This window comes from Lissotriton helveticus, chromosome 12 (assembly GCF_964261635.1).
Source record: "Lissotriton helveticus chromosome 12, aLisHel1.1, whole genome shotgun sequence".
Lineage (NCBI taxonomy): Eukaryota > Metazoa > Chordata > Amphibia > Caudata > Salamandridae > Lissotriton > Lissotriton helveticus.
Window position 1 is genome coordinate 34,733,189 of NC_136073.1, and position 16,792 is coordinate 34,749,980.

Sequence of the window (16,792 nt, forward strand, 5' to 3'; positions counted from 1 at the left end):
TCCTGCGTGCATTCTCGTACTCTGTAATCTGGTGGTATGAAGTGCTGGTTCATCTTTATCAAGGTGAGCCGCTCCACATTTGCGGGCAAGAGGCGGGACCTTTTGGAAGTCACAATGCCACCAGCAGAACTAAAAACACGTTCTGAAGACACGCTTGCGAGTGGGCAAGACAAGTAATTGATAGCCAGGTTGGTGAGCTCTCGCCATATTTTTCTTTTCCCATGCCAATACGCCAATGGGTCCTCAGTAATATTGACCTCTGTTGAGTCATCCAGATAGGCCTGCACCATTGAAAGAATGTCCTCCCGGATTCCTGTACTTTGCACTTCTGTGTCCTTTCTAGGACCAGGAAACCCTAGCTGAGTTAGCCAACTCGCTTCAGACATATCGCATGCGCCTGGTGGAGATGATACGGTTGCTGGTGTGGTTAACGGCTCAGAGGAAAAATCACTCACTTCTGCCACAGGCACAGATGGTGAAGTGCTTTTTTGGGACGCCTGATCGCCTGCTGATTCACTAGTAGTACTGTCTTCTCCTACAGTTTCCTTCCGTTCTATTTCAAAACGAATGGCTGACTGAGCTAGCCAACCTTTGTACTCTGTAACATCCGATGTTTCAAAAGGAATTATTACTTTGCCAAACAATGGCTTTTTGTAACGTGGATCCAGAATAGTAGCACAAATGTAGTGCTGTTGTTTCTTGATATTTACAAGCCGTTCATTGCTAACTAGGCGTTGTAATAATCTCTGCGCCAACTCATGTGCTTCGTTCTTTCCAACGTCCTTTAATTGTGAAGATACCACCTTGACTTGGTGCTCGAGCTTCAGCAACAGTGGGATAGCTTTGCTCAAAGAACAGTCCTCCCTGCTCACGTCACGCGTGAAGACCTCAAAAGGCCGAAGCATGTCTGTCAGGCTTTTAACTAGCTGCCATTGCTCCACCGCTAGTATCATTCCTGTCGTATCACCACCCAGGTTGTAGAAATACTCATTGACTACTGGAAACAGCTCATGCAGACGCTCAAGCATGTAGAAGGTTGAGTTCCAACGTGTTGCCACCTCCTGGATAAGTGCTTTCACTGGCATTCTACGTTCATTTTGCTTGCGCCTCAGCTCCTTCCGGGCCTTAAAAGAATGGTTGAAATGTGTGCATATTCTTCTGCAGATGGTCAGTGTTTTGTCGACTGCAAGTTCTTTTTTCAAAAAATTTTGCACAACAAGGTTGATACAGTGCGCCAAACACGGCACTCTGAAATAGAAACCGTCCGCCATGGCCCTAACTACATTGCTGCCATTATCTGTAGAAACATAACCAACCTTGCAATGTCTTGGGCGCAGCCATTGCAAGACCTTTTTGTTAAAGTCAGCCAAAATGTTGACTGCAGTATGACTTTTCTCCATGCCAAACATGGCTAATGTTGCATGTTTACGAGCACCCTTAAAAATCTCGACCAAGTCACCACCTGCATTTATCTGTTTAATAACCCTGAAAAAGAGACCCAGTGTGCAGTGATGCACATGTAATCAGTGGCTGCGCAACTGGTCCACATGTCTGTTGTCAGGTGTATAGTGTGAACAGCACTCTTCTGCAAAGCTGCCCCCACCAACTCAAGCACCTCTTTGTGTAGTGCTGGAACAGCAACCCTGGCAAAATAGTACCGGCTAGGAACCTTCCATTTAGGGGCCAATGTTGCCACGAGTTTAAGGAAACCCACACCTTCGACAAACGAAAAAGGGAGAAGGTCCACCGCTAGCATTTTTGCCAGCTTAGTGTTATAGAGGCGTACAGTTGGGTGGTTGCGTTGAAATTGCGCATCTGAGGAGAACATGGCTGAAATGGTGCGCTGGACAAATTTACGGGATGATGCTGATGCCTTCTTCGACCCACTTCTGATCAGTGTTGACATTTTCCGCATTGGTGTGTCTCCCAGACTCTCAGTGTGCCTGCTATGTGTTACGGAGGGTGTGGTGCTGCAAGGGGTACTGGGTGCAACCGGACACATGTCTGACGCTTCTTCTACCTCCCCATCATCTTCAGATGAAACACCTACTATGGGTATATTTTGGCCACTTGCCCTTTGGGATCGCTTTCCCTTGACGTTTGCTAGGTGCGGAAACCATTCGACAGCGTGCTTTCTTTCAAGATGACCTATCTGGCCTCCGGTTCCATAGTTGGTACCAGTCTTACCACGGCTAACGCTAGTCTTACAAATGCAACAAACGGCTATGTTATCATATTTTTCATGGACACTAAAAAAGTTCCAAACTGGGGACTGGAAACTTCTGGTTTTGCCGCACGAGGTGATACTGCTGCCAATGCCAGATGAAGCAGTGGTGGATGAGCCTTGCAGACATCTACTGGGTTGTGCAATTATTGCAGCAACCTTACTTGAGGGAGTCGAGCTGGATGGAGTCCCCCTCCGGGGAGAAAATATGGGAGCTGTAGGTTTTGTTGAACTTGTGGTACTACTTGACTGCGTTGGTGGTGCTACCAGTGGCACGTCGCCAGGGTCACGCTCAGCATGACGTCGGGATAGGGTGTAAATGTCTGTCTGCTGCATGGCCGGTGTGGCTGGACTGACATGTGTGATGACTAGGTCATTGCTGTCATCCTCTTCAACAACATCAGAATGCACCACTTCATCAAGTCCGACGTTCGGATCCATAAGTATGAGCTTTCCGGGGCCCTTCCTTTTAAGATTTGATACCATTCGCAGCTCATGGTGTGCCTCCCTCTCAGACGTCGGAGATGGTTGCCAATCCAGATCCAGATCATCATCTGATGGAGCGGGGCTTGAAGAGGAACTTCTACACACCCTCCTTGATCTTTTCCTTGCTGGGGAGCTGGGAGAAAATGAATCATCAGGAGGAGTGGCTTCGTCTTCCTGACATGATACCCCGGCTCCAAAGTCAATTTCCTCCTGTGCCCCTACTTCTGGAAGAACAACCATTGTGGGCACTTGCACCGCTCCATGGCCATCTTCACTGACCTCTACTTGCAAGTCTCCATGGACCTCTCCTTCTCGGCCTTCTCCTTCTCGGCCTTCTCCTTCTCGGACAGCTCCTTCTCGGCCTTCTCCTTCTCGGACAGCTCCTTCTCGGCCTTCTCCTTCTCGGCCTTCTCTTTCTCGGCCTTCTCCTTCTCGGCCTTCTCCTTCTCGGCCTTCTCCTTCTCGGACAGCTCCTTCTCGGCCTTCTCCTTCTCGGCCTTCTCCTTCTCGGCCTTCTCCTTCTCTGCCTTCTCCTTCTCGGACAGCTCCTTCTCGGACAGCTCCTTCTCGGACAGCTCCTTCTCGGCCTTCTCCTTCTCGGACAGCTCCTTCTCGGACAGCTCCTTCTCGGACAGCTCCTTCTCGGACAGCTCCTTCTCGGACAGCTCCTTCTCGGACAGCTCCTTCTCGGACAGCTCCTTGCGCATGTACTTCTGCTTGTACTAGTAGCCCATGCAGTTGTTGTTGTGGCTTTGGTTGTTGAATAGTACTTGTGAGATGAGTTAAAACCTGTGTTGATGGCGTGCTGCTACTTTCTTGCGATGATCCAACATCACTGGTCGTTGGTGATTCAACAACTAAACAGGCTACCTGTGCAGCACTCATGGTGGGCCTTTGTTTTTTTGGTTGTTGTTGCCCAAAAAATGTCTTGGTTGAGCAACCAGTCGCCTTGGTAAGTGGTGCCACTTGCTTCTTCTTCTCCTTAGTAGAGACATCTTTCTTGGAAGAGGACCTACGGGCACCTCTTTTTGGAGCCATCTTCTTCAGATGTCGGAACAACAGGCCGCAGCAGCACTTCTTCCTGGCACTGATGCTCAACGATGATGATGCGTAGTTTTGTGCACCTAAACGCAAACGAAGACAGAGGAACATCAGTAAATATAAATGTTGCATATGTAGCGCTTGAATAAACAGTTAGCAAGTAGGCATTTATGAATACACACGTGCACACCACACAATATGGAATTTTCAAAATTAGGATTTGCTAAATTTTTGGGAAACAGGAATTTAACATTGATCCAAGAGAGCACACACACAGAGGGTTGTGCTTTCATGTACCCCTGACTCCGCCTGGGCACAATGGGTGAAAGCAAGGCACACCTATGTCTCAAAGCTCACTGCCTGCCTTCAAAATGGCCGCTTGACCCCCCCATCCACATGGCCAGGACCATGCCTCAAAATGGCCACCACCAACATAGCCAGCACCCAACCCCTACTCCAAAAAGTGAAAACACACAACACAAATCAAATCACCACAATCCAATGCCATCCATCCATTTTTAGAAGGCTTATGCTGCCTGCTGGTGGTTTTCCGGTGCAAAATTGCATTTTTTACAATTTCGCGAGTGCGAGATTGTTGCTTCACGGCGCGAACGTGGCAAAAACCCACAAAATCCGCGAACAGACCGATTCTGGGCCCCCCTGGGCATAATGGATGACATCAGAGCACAGTGGGTGCAGGCCTATGGCACAAAGCACACAACTTACAAATGGCCCCTAGACCCCCACCCACACGGGACCAGACAATAAAATGGCCCCCACCCCCATAGCAAGCCCCCAACACCACCCCAAAAAGTCCTAAAACACACAAAAATCAGCACAATCCAATGTCATCCATGCCCTGGCCAGAATCATGTTAACAAAAATAATTTCAACAAAACAGTTGTATCATCCATGCACCCATAAATAAGCCTGGTGGTTTTCAATTCATGTGCAGCAGAATTGTAATTTTTACAATTTCGCGAGTGCGAGATTGTTGCTGCGCGGGACACGAGCAGTGCGAACACAAGCAAAAACACATCCTCAGCTCGCGAACTTGCAGATTTTCCCCCCAAAAAAGTCGAAAAAAAACAACACACACAAAAATCACCACAAACAAACAACATCAACTTACTTCTTTGTGAAATCAAAATTCGAATCCAAAAGTAATCCAAAAGGCCTCAAATCCAAATATCCAGCAGCAACCACAAAAAGTAATCCTTCCCAGTCAAGATCGAAATCAAAGTGGCCAGGAAATGGAGGAGCTTGCTGGACAGGAACAGGAAGTTGGAGACTGGGGCACTTCCTTCACCCCACCCCTATGGGAGGAGCTTGCTGGACAGGAACAGGAAGTTGGAGACTGGGCCACTTCCTTTACTAAGTAATTTTTGTACTTTCGCTAGTGCGAGATTGTTCCTGCCCGCGCCGCGGACCGCGAGCAGCGCGAGCAGTGCGAACACAAACAAAAAATCCGCTTCGCGCGGATTTTGCGTATTCTCGCCGCATCCGCGAGAGTTCGCGGATTGCGGATTCTCCGAAAATACGAAAAATCCGCGAGCGTAACGGATTTTACGCCCATGCTTAATCAGAAGCCACTTGTTACTTCCAACCTTGATCCAGCGTTATTGCTTCTGATTTACATCCTCAAGCCTTTCTCTGAAACATGGAAAAGAAATGAGACCGTGAAACACCTACGCACAGAGGTGTACAAGCTTTTTAAGTACGAAACCGATTCACTTATTGGGCCTCATTTATGAAAAGTGACGCATCGCTGCGTGAAAACAGCGATGCGTCTCTTTTCACTGCGCCCTCCTTCTGACACCAATGATGCGTCATATTTAGTGTATGACGCATCATGGCGCAAGGAGTTATACATACGTCAGTATTTCTGACGTATCTGTATGGCGCAAAAGTGGCGGATTGCTGGAGTGTGTCACAAAAGTGACGCAACTCCAGCAATGTGTCCTTTCACATGGGGCAAGACCCATGTGAAAGGGCCTGCGTCAGTCTTACGCCTGCTGTGAGGCAGGATTAAGAAATTGACTTATTTGTGTCCTAGAAGTGGCGCAGTGAAATCCTATAGATTTCACTGCGTCACTTCCCTGACCCTTTCTTGCGTCAAATCGCCCCCCCCTTGCATACATTATACCTGGCGCAGGTATAATGTGGTGCAGGGGTTTACAAAGTGACGCATCTACCTAGATGCGTCACTTTGTAAATATGGCGCAACAAGGCACATTTTTTACGCCACTGGTGCGTCACAGAAAGTGACACCCCGGCGGCGTAAAAGTGATGCACAGCCTCATAAATGAGGCCCATTGTGTTTACCATCTCACGGTCTCTATACTCAATGTGGTGCACATGCAGAGCTATCGTTAAGCAAAATGTGTGCAATTTCGGGAATTTGGCGTTAGCATACTGCGCGAAATGTCAGATTTGTATTTTGCATTATTACATGTAATTTTGCTTCATATTCTAGTAATCACATGAAAGCAAATTACAATAATTTTGCACGTCCTTACTGTTGCCACGCTGCATCCTATGTTTGTCTCACCCTTACTTTGTTGAGAGTGGAATGATGCAATTTCTGGTGATGCCATAATTAGCCCTCACTTGACGTCATTGCGGCATTGTCATTAATACAGCAATTGGCTATTGTTCAAATAGAAAAAAATCCTACCTCTTTTCGGTCCTATAATGTTTCAAACATGTCATGTTAATGTGCAATATGGCAGCCATTACCATAACTGCAGTACACAAACACAAACTGCGACAAAGGAAAACGTACCATCTGTGAAGACCCAGGGGTACTGTTAACAACCATTGTCTTGGAAACATGCTGGGGTGGGTGTGGGCCAAACCAGACTGCACTTCACAGCTGATGTCTCCCTCAACTCTCACTCACTTCCGCCTCAGCTATCCATCACCCCCCCTCACCACTGCACAGTGTTACAGTCTAGAAGCTGTTCACTCTTTGCACCACACATGAACTTACAATGAGAAAGAAGCAAACACGGAAAATAAAGTGCACTTAGCACAATTCTTAGAAAATGACAATGATCTATGAGAAAACATAGAGGGGCAGATTTACAAGCCCCTTACGCCTCTTTTGCGATGCCGTTGCGTCACTTTTGTGACGCAGCGGCGGCGCAAAAGATGCACCATTGTGCGGGGTATTAACAACGTGACGCATCTGGGAGATGCGTCACGTTGTAAAGCCCTGCGCCATAAGGAGGCGTTCCTGCGCAGGGGGGGGGCGTTCCTGCCTAAAAGTGGCTGTCACTTTTAGACCAATGCTGCGTCAAAACCCTGCGCCTGCTTGAAGCAGGTGTAAGGATTGACGCAGAATTTGAAGGATAGGGCACCCTAGAGCCTTGCTGGAGCTGCGTCGCACTTGCGACGCAACTCCAGCAATGCGCCACTTTTACGGCACAGATGCGCGACGCATCTGTGCCGTTTTTGCCTCATGGTGCGCCGCATTGTAAATGCGGCGCATCCATTGTGGCGGAGGCATGGCGCACAATAAGTGGCGCATCCCTGCTGATATGCAGGGATGTGCAACTTATTGTAAATATGCCCCAGAGTACCTGCAAAGTAAAAGCGTGGTTAGATGATAGAAATAGAGAAAACACATATGTTGTGTGTCTAGTTTAGCTAACAGCTAAATTTCATAAATCATGCTAAACACTTTGAAGACGTTATGTATGTTTATTGGAATCTTCAGATATTCAGTAATTAAAAAGAATCTACAAATAAAAGCAATGATTGTGATATTTTACTAGGCTTTACTTACAACTTTGTATTTGCATACCGAAAATACATGCATACCTGTTTCCACTTTGTCATCGTTGACTCTATATATAATACAATAGTGAATGCGAAAAGTTGGTGCAAAACTGACGGGCCAATAGCTAGAGAGCTAAAACATTCCAGATGCAACCTTTATATGAATAGAGTCTCAAATAACTTTGAATGACAAAAACCCTAAAAAGTATGTACATACGTACACATATATGTATTCAAATGTAGTAATAAGCAATACTTACTATTGAGCGATTTCATAAGACTATCTATGAAATTGACTCCTTTTTTTGGGGGGTGAGGGAGTTGTTTCATATAGCACGAACTAGACCCGAAGGTAACAGAGCACTTTACATGAGCACCAGTTAGTTACAAACAGACATATTCATTTGTGTTAAGCATGGACGATTAAGTGATTTGCCCAGAATCACAGAATATTGAGCTATCTGCCGAGACTCGAACCCGGCTCCCCAATGTGCTTCTGGATTCAAGCTATCCTGGTTGATGAGGGGTGAAACCTCAAAACCAGTCCTAGGATGCTTGGTTCCGGTCCAGGGAGGACCTAGCTTGGCAGTTCGAGCTGGACTGTTCCCATGAGACACAGGGCCAAGACTGATTTGCATATGGCCACGTCTAAACTGGGGTGGAATGGTGAGCGAAAGACTGCTGGATTTAACCCAGATCTCCTGACTGGGGGTGAAAGGTTTGATTTGCACTGCATTCCGTCCATCAATTGTGTATCTTTTGCTTTCTCGCCCTAAGTGCGCCGGGTACGCCCAGACGTGGGTTCCGGGCTCACTGTGCCACTGGATTCAAGCTATCCTGGCTGATGAGGGGTGAAACCCTGAAACCAGTCCTAGGATGCTTGGTTATGGTCCAGGGAGGACCTGGCTTGGCAGTTCGGGCTGGACTATTCCCATGAGGCACAGGGTCAAGACTGATTTGCATATGGCCAGGTCTAAAATGGGGTGGCATGGTAAGCAAAAGAATGTTGGATTTAACCCAGATCTCTTGACTGGGGTGAATGTTTTGATTTGCTCTGCATTCCGTCCATCAATTGTGTATCAATTGCTTTCTCGCCCTAAGTGTGTGGGCTATGCCTAGATGTGGGTCCTGGGCTCACTGTGCCACTGGATTCAAGTTATCCTGGCTGATGAGGGGTGAAACCCCGAAACTGGTCCTAGGATGCTTGGTTCCCTTCCAGGGAGTACCTGGCTTGGCAGTTTGGGTTGGACTGTTCCCGTGAGGCACAGGGTCAAGACTGATTTGCATATGGACAGGTTTAAATGAGGTGGCATGGTGAGCAAAATAATGATGGATTTGTAACCCAGATCTCTTGAACGGGGGGTGAATGTTTTGATTTGCTCTGCATTCCATCCATCTATTGTGTATCTTTTGGAATAAAATTAAGGCACTGGTCCTTAATCAAACTCTCCAGAAGGGTCATCTAGAACTCACTGAAGATCTAGATATTACTATTGGAAACTATGAAGATATGGCTGACCTCAGCTATAGACCAGGTAGCCCCATTAAAAATTATTCATACAAAAAGGGACAGTCCCTCAGCACCCTGGTTTTCTAAGGAACTTAGAGTGAGGAAGCAATCATTTAGGAGACAGGAACGCAGGTGACAGAAGGAGCACAGTGAAACAGAAAAAATAAAAATATAAAACTGCCATCAGACAATAACAAACACTAACTTTTATAGAAAAATCCATCTATTTCACTAAAACTATTGAATCAGCAAAACATACAATGAATGTACTTTTTAGAGCAGTCACCAAGCTCGTCACAGTACCTGGAAATAAGAAGATGGACACTAATCAATATTTCTATAATACCTTGGCTGATTGTTTCAGAGAAAAAGTGGAACAGATCTATAATAAGTTTGAGCATAACTATAATGACAGTCAGTAAGCTCACTCTCAGCAGACTAAGGAACCAAACCCAACCACTTTATGTGAGCTCTCCTTAATATCCAAATCTCTGCTATTATCACTAATCTACAGCGCTGCGTCAGGGTCACCATTGACCCTTGTCCCCCTGACACAATCAAACTAGCTGCCTATATCATTGTAGACCAATTTATTGTCATCTTTAGCAGTATGCTCAGGTTAGGTTACTTTCCCAAACAGTGGAAGCAAGCGTCCATTCTGCCCTTGCCAAAAAAAAACACAACTTAAACGCCTCTGATCCTGCTAATTTTCGACCCATATTTCGACTGCCTCTCACAGCCAAACTAATAGAATAGGAAGTGAATAGACAACTAGCAAATTTCATTAATAGCAATAAGCTATTAAATGACTCACAATTTGGTTTTAGAACCATCCACAGTACAGAGACGGCATTATTAAAAACCACTGAGCAAATAAGGATGGCCATAGATAAAGGCGGCTAGGCCGCGTTGGTTCTGCTTGACGGATCGGCCATGTTTGATACGGTCAACCTCACTTTATTGGTAGACTGTTTTCAGGCCATAGGGATTAAAGGAACATCACTTAGCCTTCTAAAATAATTTTTATCTGAATGCACACAGGTAGTAACCTTGGATTGTTTAACAGATATGTTACCCTTCTTGCTCCACTGATTAAATCATATAACTTTGATCTTACCTCATATGCGGATGGCACACAGATAGTAGTATCAGTTGCAGCAAACGGCAGGCTCTTAGGAGAAAGATTTCAAGGCTGTATGTTAGAAATTAGCAATTGGATGAACATAAAATGCCTAAGACTTAACTCAGCTAAGATCGAGGTTATCCTGGCCGGGAACCGGCCTACCTTTTGTCTCCATCCTTGCCGGAGGAGCCCAGTCCAGAAAGCCAAAAATGTAGGTGTCACAGTTGATACCAAAGTTTCATTTAAAGAACCAGTGAACCCAGTGGTCTCTTCAGCATTCTATACTTTAAAACCTATTAAAAAAACAAATTCTTCCCTATTTACCCGACTATACCAAAACGACGGTAGTCACTGCTCTAACTTTATCAAAAATAGACTACTGCAATGGCCTGTATTTAAATATGCAAAACCAACATCTGCATAGACTACAAACGCTACAGAATGCTGCACCTAGGGTTCTCATGATCATTCCCAAATTTGAGTCAGCCATCAGGGAAATATGCAAACTCCATTGGCTTACTGTCAAACAGCGAACTAAATTTAAGGCGCTATGTATCATCTATAAGGCATTCAATGGTGGCTGCCCAGCATTCCTAAGACTCAGCTTCAGAAAATATGAGCCACCCAAATATCTTCACTCATCCAAGACCAACAACTTGGTGCTCTCCAGGATACACAGACCTAATTGGTGAGAAATAGGTTTTGTCTGGGCCACAGCCAAACACTGGAATGCATTAGCTCTATCTATCAGAGCCACAGCCATCCTGTTGGCCTTTAGAAAGGCACTTAAGAAGTGGCTATTTGTCTGAATCAGCTCTTGTCCGAGTTTGCCCCCTGCTGTAATCGGAGCCAATGCCGTGACTCCCCCGGGCATTTGTGCGCTTAAGAAATTTGTTAACATAACACACACATGACTGAGCTTCTCAAATGTTGATTATTGGAGTGCGCGCAGTGCCAAACAAGATGGCTGCCTAGCCCTGGTACTCTGCATCGCGGCAGGAATGCTGCGGTGATTTTGCGGCTTAATATTCCTTTTTAAATATTGAAACGGAGTGTTTCGTGCGTCGGAGGTGTCCCTGAGCGGCATTCTTTGCATATTATGCCTTTTCTTCAATTTTACAGGTGAAAACAACGCAAAATTGCTACAGCTCTTCTACGGCCGCCATTTTGATTTTCTCTGAGAGGTTATCTCTTCACTTCTCCTCAGGTACAATGCTTTTCTCTTGACTTTTGCCAAAATATTCTACAGTGCCTGCTATTCCATGCCTGACCAGTCTTTTTCTGGTTTAAAGGAGGATTAATTATTTTTCCATAAGCAGATTGCGCACTTAACTTCTGGAAATTCTCTTCATACGCTTTGGGGTAATTGCTGGTATTTTTTCTTACTCCAATGCAATTTCTCCTCCCTTTGCTATATGGGTAGGAGTAAGAAGCTATTACTTACTAATAAGAGATTCACGGCTCATACTCCTGTGTCTGACTCTCCACCTATTGAATCTGTGCTTCAAGGAAATAACATTATGGCACAATCTGGATCTTCAAGGTCGACGGTCTTGCCACCAACCTCAACCAAAGCACAGACTTCAGCCTCTACCAACAATCATCTCAAACTGGACCCTACCTCTCCGCCAAAGTCTGTTTCTCCGGTGTCTCTGTACATTGTCTTAGAGGAAATTTGTGCTTTGTGCCAATTTATTGATGAAATAAATTCCCGCATTAAAATTAATTTGGTAACTATAATGGTTTTTAAATTTCACTCACTTGTCACGGGCCCCCACTTAGTTTAGAAGTGCATCCCTGTAGTCAGGTGTATGCCCGCCCTCCACCAAACCGAGTTTCTGGAGGGTGAGGATTGGTCAATGATGAAGCATGACACCAGGTGGTGTGTGAGACCAGTCTGTCACTTTTTGTGAGATCATCAAAAATAAATGACACAGTGCACTCCTCCTTTCTCCAGTTAGTCCTTATAATTTTAGTTTCCGCCTTTTATGCGTGCTAGCCCGGTATCGTGAACTGCCGAATCACGTGCTAGTAACATCACTTCAAACGCCGGGGCGTATTTACGCCCCAATCCGGACACACAGCATTGATTTGCGCATTACAATAATGCCACAGTAAATCCATTTCATCCGTTTTTATTCCAAATTAATCCATTTTTTGTACAATTTCATTCTCGTTGGTCTGTCACATGTAAGACACTTGTAGATGCATTTGTTTCCTTTAAACGCTGTAGGAATGCACGTGGCCTAATCCTAAAGCACGGAATGCAGCATAAGTATTTCTCCTTAAATAATCTTTCACCCAATGCATTTCGAGCCCGTCACGGCTCTTCGTCAGGGGTTTATCTACAAATGTTTAAAACATATCTGTTAGACTATATATTCACGATTAGTTATCAATTTAAGTAGAAATTAAACAATAAAGATTAATGCATACAATTCATTTACGTTCTTCCCGCCTATAACGTTTTTTGCCCACTGAAATCAATTGTGCCTCAATAAATGCTGGTTACTACTTCTTCACTCGTTTGCATTTAATTAGACTGTCTCAACTTAAACGCCCTCTATTCTGTTCCTCTGAACGTGAATAAACCACCTCTTCCAACCCCAAACATAGTCCCATACCTTAAATAAAACATTCTGGTTCCTGTTCTCCATCCGGTCGAAAACAATAATCTGTGCATTACTGCCTCACTCCATTTTAAACGGCTGAGTGGTAATCCCACCCCTTTCTCGTCATTTGAACTTCCGATTCCTCCCCTTCAATGCAGCATACTACCGATCCCAAAATGCCTTACAAAAGCCTTTCAACTGATCTCATACTTGTATTTTACGGGTTATTGTTCAAAACGGTATATTTTCACATTCCTCCCAATCGTAACCCCCTTCCCAGTCATTCAAACAATTTAACATTGAGTTCCCCGCCCTCCCGTAAATGTCATGTTAAACGCTGATGGCAACGTAAATAACTTAATCTCTGAACCAAATCGCTTTCTTTGCTAGTCTGTATTGGACATTTCAGTCACAATGTGCGTTTGACAATATGTCCAACCCATGTTGATCCTTTTTGCTTTAAAGATGTAGCTCATCAGATCCACTTTTAGAGAAACGATGTTGTAACGGTCTGCCAAGTGACAATGAGATTTATGTATTTTTATCATCTGTTGTTCCTGGGTGCTACTCGTCGGGTAGGCAGTATAGTAATACATCATCAAAAATAAATGACACAGTGCACTCCTCCTTTCTCCAGTTAGTCCTTATAATTTTAGTTTCCGCCTTTTATGCGTGCTAGCCCGGTATCGTGAACTGCCGAATCACGTGCTAGTAACATCACTTCAAACGCCGGGGCGTATTGACGCCCCAATCCGGACGCACAGCATTGATTTGCGCATTACAATAATGCCAGAGTAAATCTATTTCATCAGTTTTTATTCCAAATTAATCCATTTTTTGTACAATTTCATTCTCGTTGGTCTGTCACATGTAAGACACTTGTAGATGCATTTGTTTCCTTTAAACGCTGTAGGAATGCACGTGGCCTTATCCTAAAGCACGGAATGCAGCATAAGTATTTCTCCTTAAATAATCTTTCACCCAATGCATTTCGAGCCCGTCACGGCTCTTCGTCAGGGGTTTATCTACAAATGTTTAAAACATATCTGTTAGACTATATATTCACGATTAGTTATCAATTTAAGTAGAAATTAAACAATAAAGATTAATGTATACAATTCATTTACGTTCTTCCCGCCTATAACGTTTTTTGCCCACTGAAATCAATTGTGCCTGAATAAATGCTGGTTACTACTTCTTCACTCGTTTGCATTTAATTAGACTGTCTCAATTGAAGGGGAGGAATCGGAAGTTCAAATGACGAGAAAGGGGTGGGAATACCACTCAGCCGTTTAAAATGGAGTGAGGCAGTAATGCACAGACTATTGTTTTCGACCGGATGGAGAACAGGAACCAGAATGTTTTATTTAAGGTATGGGACTAGGTTTGGGGTTGGAAGAAGTGGTTTATTCACGTTCAGAGGAACAGAATAGAGGGCGTTTAAGGTGAGACAGTCTAATTAAATGCAAAAGAGTGAAGAAGTAGTAACCAGCATTTATTCAGGCACAATTGATTTCAGTGGGCAAAAAAACGTTATAGGCGGGAAGAACGTAAATGAATTTTATGCATTAATCTTTATTGTTTAATTTCTACTTAAATTGATAACTAATCGTGAATATATAGTCTAACAGATATGTTTTAAACATTTGTAGATAAACCCCTGACGAAGAGCCGTGACGGGCTCGAAATGCATTGGGTGAAAGATTATTTAAGGAGAAATACTTATGCTGCATTCCGTGCTTTAGGATAAGGCCACGTGCATTCCTACAGCGTTTAAAGGAAACAAATGCATCTACAAGTTTCTTACATGTGACAGAGCAACGAGAATGAAATTGTACAAAAAATGGATTAATTTGGAATAAAAACTGATGAAATGGATTTACTGTGGCATTATTGTAATGCGCAAATCAATGCTGTGCGTCCGGATTGGGGCGTCAATACGCCCCGGCGTTTGAAGTGACTTTTTGTGAGATGCCATCACTCACAATGTAAGCTTTACCTAGGTCACTACCCTGGAAGCGGCCCCCTTTTATGTTGAACATTCCAACAAATATGCCTTTACCAAGCATGCCTTTAAAAGCATATATGTTAAAGGCATATGGAAGGCTAATGTTTCACTGACACCTAACCTTAACCCTAATCCTGGTCCCTGGTGTACCCTAACCCCAGCCCTTCCAAACAAATACCCTTCCCGTGCACTAAACCCTGAAACCTTTCCCTGTGCGACACCCCCTGGCCCCCTGCACTTTTCCTGCCCTAAACCTTAAAACCCTACCCCTGCATGACCCCTCCGGGCCCCCAACCCTTCCCCTACCCTAAACCCTAAAGCACTACCCATGCATTTCCCCTGGTCCCCAGCCCTTCCCCTACCCTAAACCCTAAAACACTACCCCCACGCTACCCCGTCCCCAGCCCTTCTTTAATCCAAACCCCTAAAATAGGAGCCCCCTGCAGGCAGCTCATCTGAGGGGCGGTGTACGTCGTTGTGAGGAAGCAGAAGAGTCTCTCTGTTTCGTCTAACAATGTGGATTGTTTACCAATGTGGCTATTTCCATGTATATACCCTTACTACTACACATATGCCTTTACCATATATACCTTTGCAATGAAATTCGTTGTATAGGCATGCATGGTCAAAGCATCTGCGTAGTAAAAAAAGTCTGTAGTAAAGGCTGCACGTTGTAATAGATCATTCATTGTAACACATGTGTTGTAATGGCATGCATGGAAACAGCTGTGTTGTAATGCCTGTTTTTCCACTGCATAGTCTGTTAGTTGCCCGATGAGGGCCTCTGCTACGGACGACAGACAGTGGCAAACATATCGAGCTCGCTTAAAGTGAAATCTCTCAAGAAAATTTTTTGTTCTAATAAAGATAACAACTGAGCAGCCTGTGTCTCAGTGTCAAGCATTGCAGAGCACAACTTCCGTTCTGTGTCTCAGGTGAGAGATTGGCCTTCTATGGTAGACCACTCTAGCCACAAACATCATCACTGGAAATAAGAGTGCAGGTAGGGGGGGCTGCAGCACCCCCAAAATAACTTGAGTTCCCAAGGTGAGTGAGCAATAAATACGCCGCTACATTTTGTGTTTATGTCGTCCCATTCGCTGTGCGTTCAAACACAAAGATCAAATGTCAGGCCATGCTTCTGCCAAATCGCTGCTTGTTCTTTATACAACAACCTTGGTGTTTACTTCTTTTTACTCTGACTGCAAAGCGAGAGTATTTTGTAAAAGTGTCCTAGGCAACAATCTTGCTGAGGGACAGGGAGTGAAAGGAAAGACTGTAAGATGCCATTATTTTTTCTAACATGCAACAACATTTAAATACCTGTAAATGAACTCCACAGGTTTCAAAATATATCAGTAATTAGGAAAGCACAAAGGAAGCAGATAGATTTTTGGATAATTCGGAAGACTGAAGGAAACAAAGATTAGCATCAAAACAAATGAAGACACTTTACTTGGTGATGTGCAAATGATAAATATTTGCTGAACCCAGGTTTCCACACATTATCACTGACAGATTTATCAATAAAACTGTAAATTATGCAAATTTAGAGACCATTTCAAAAGAACATGTGCTGTTTGTGAATGACAGTGCGCTACCGCACCAGTGCTCCAAAATGCTCCATCAGCGACATACCACATTATTGCCACTCTCCTGCTGAATGGGCGTGGCACATTTGATACACTTGTTCTTTGTGTGATGAATTTTCACAATCCCCATGACTTCAGTAATATAACATTAATGACAGCATCTCCATAAAATAGTTCCAACACCATTGTCCTCAAGAGCCATCACCTTCCTCTATTGCGTCCTTTCCTAGTACGTTAATGTGTCATAAAGCGCAGTGCACATGAAAAATATAAGAGCCCTGTACAAAACATAGAACCTAATAGAAAACAAAACAGAAACCATGACACAGCACAAAACACAACAAAACAAAACTAAACACATGAAGCAAAGACAAATAATGCAACAAAACACAAAATATAACATTCTCCACTGC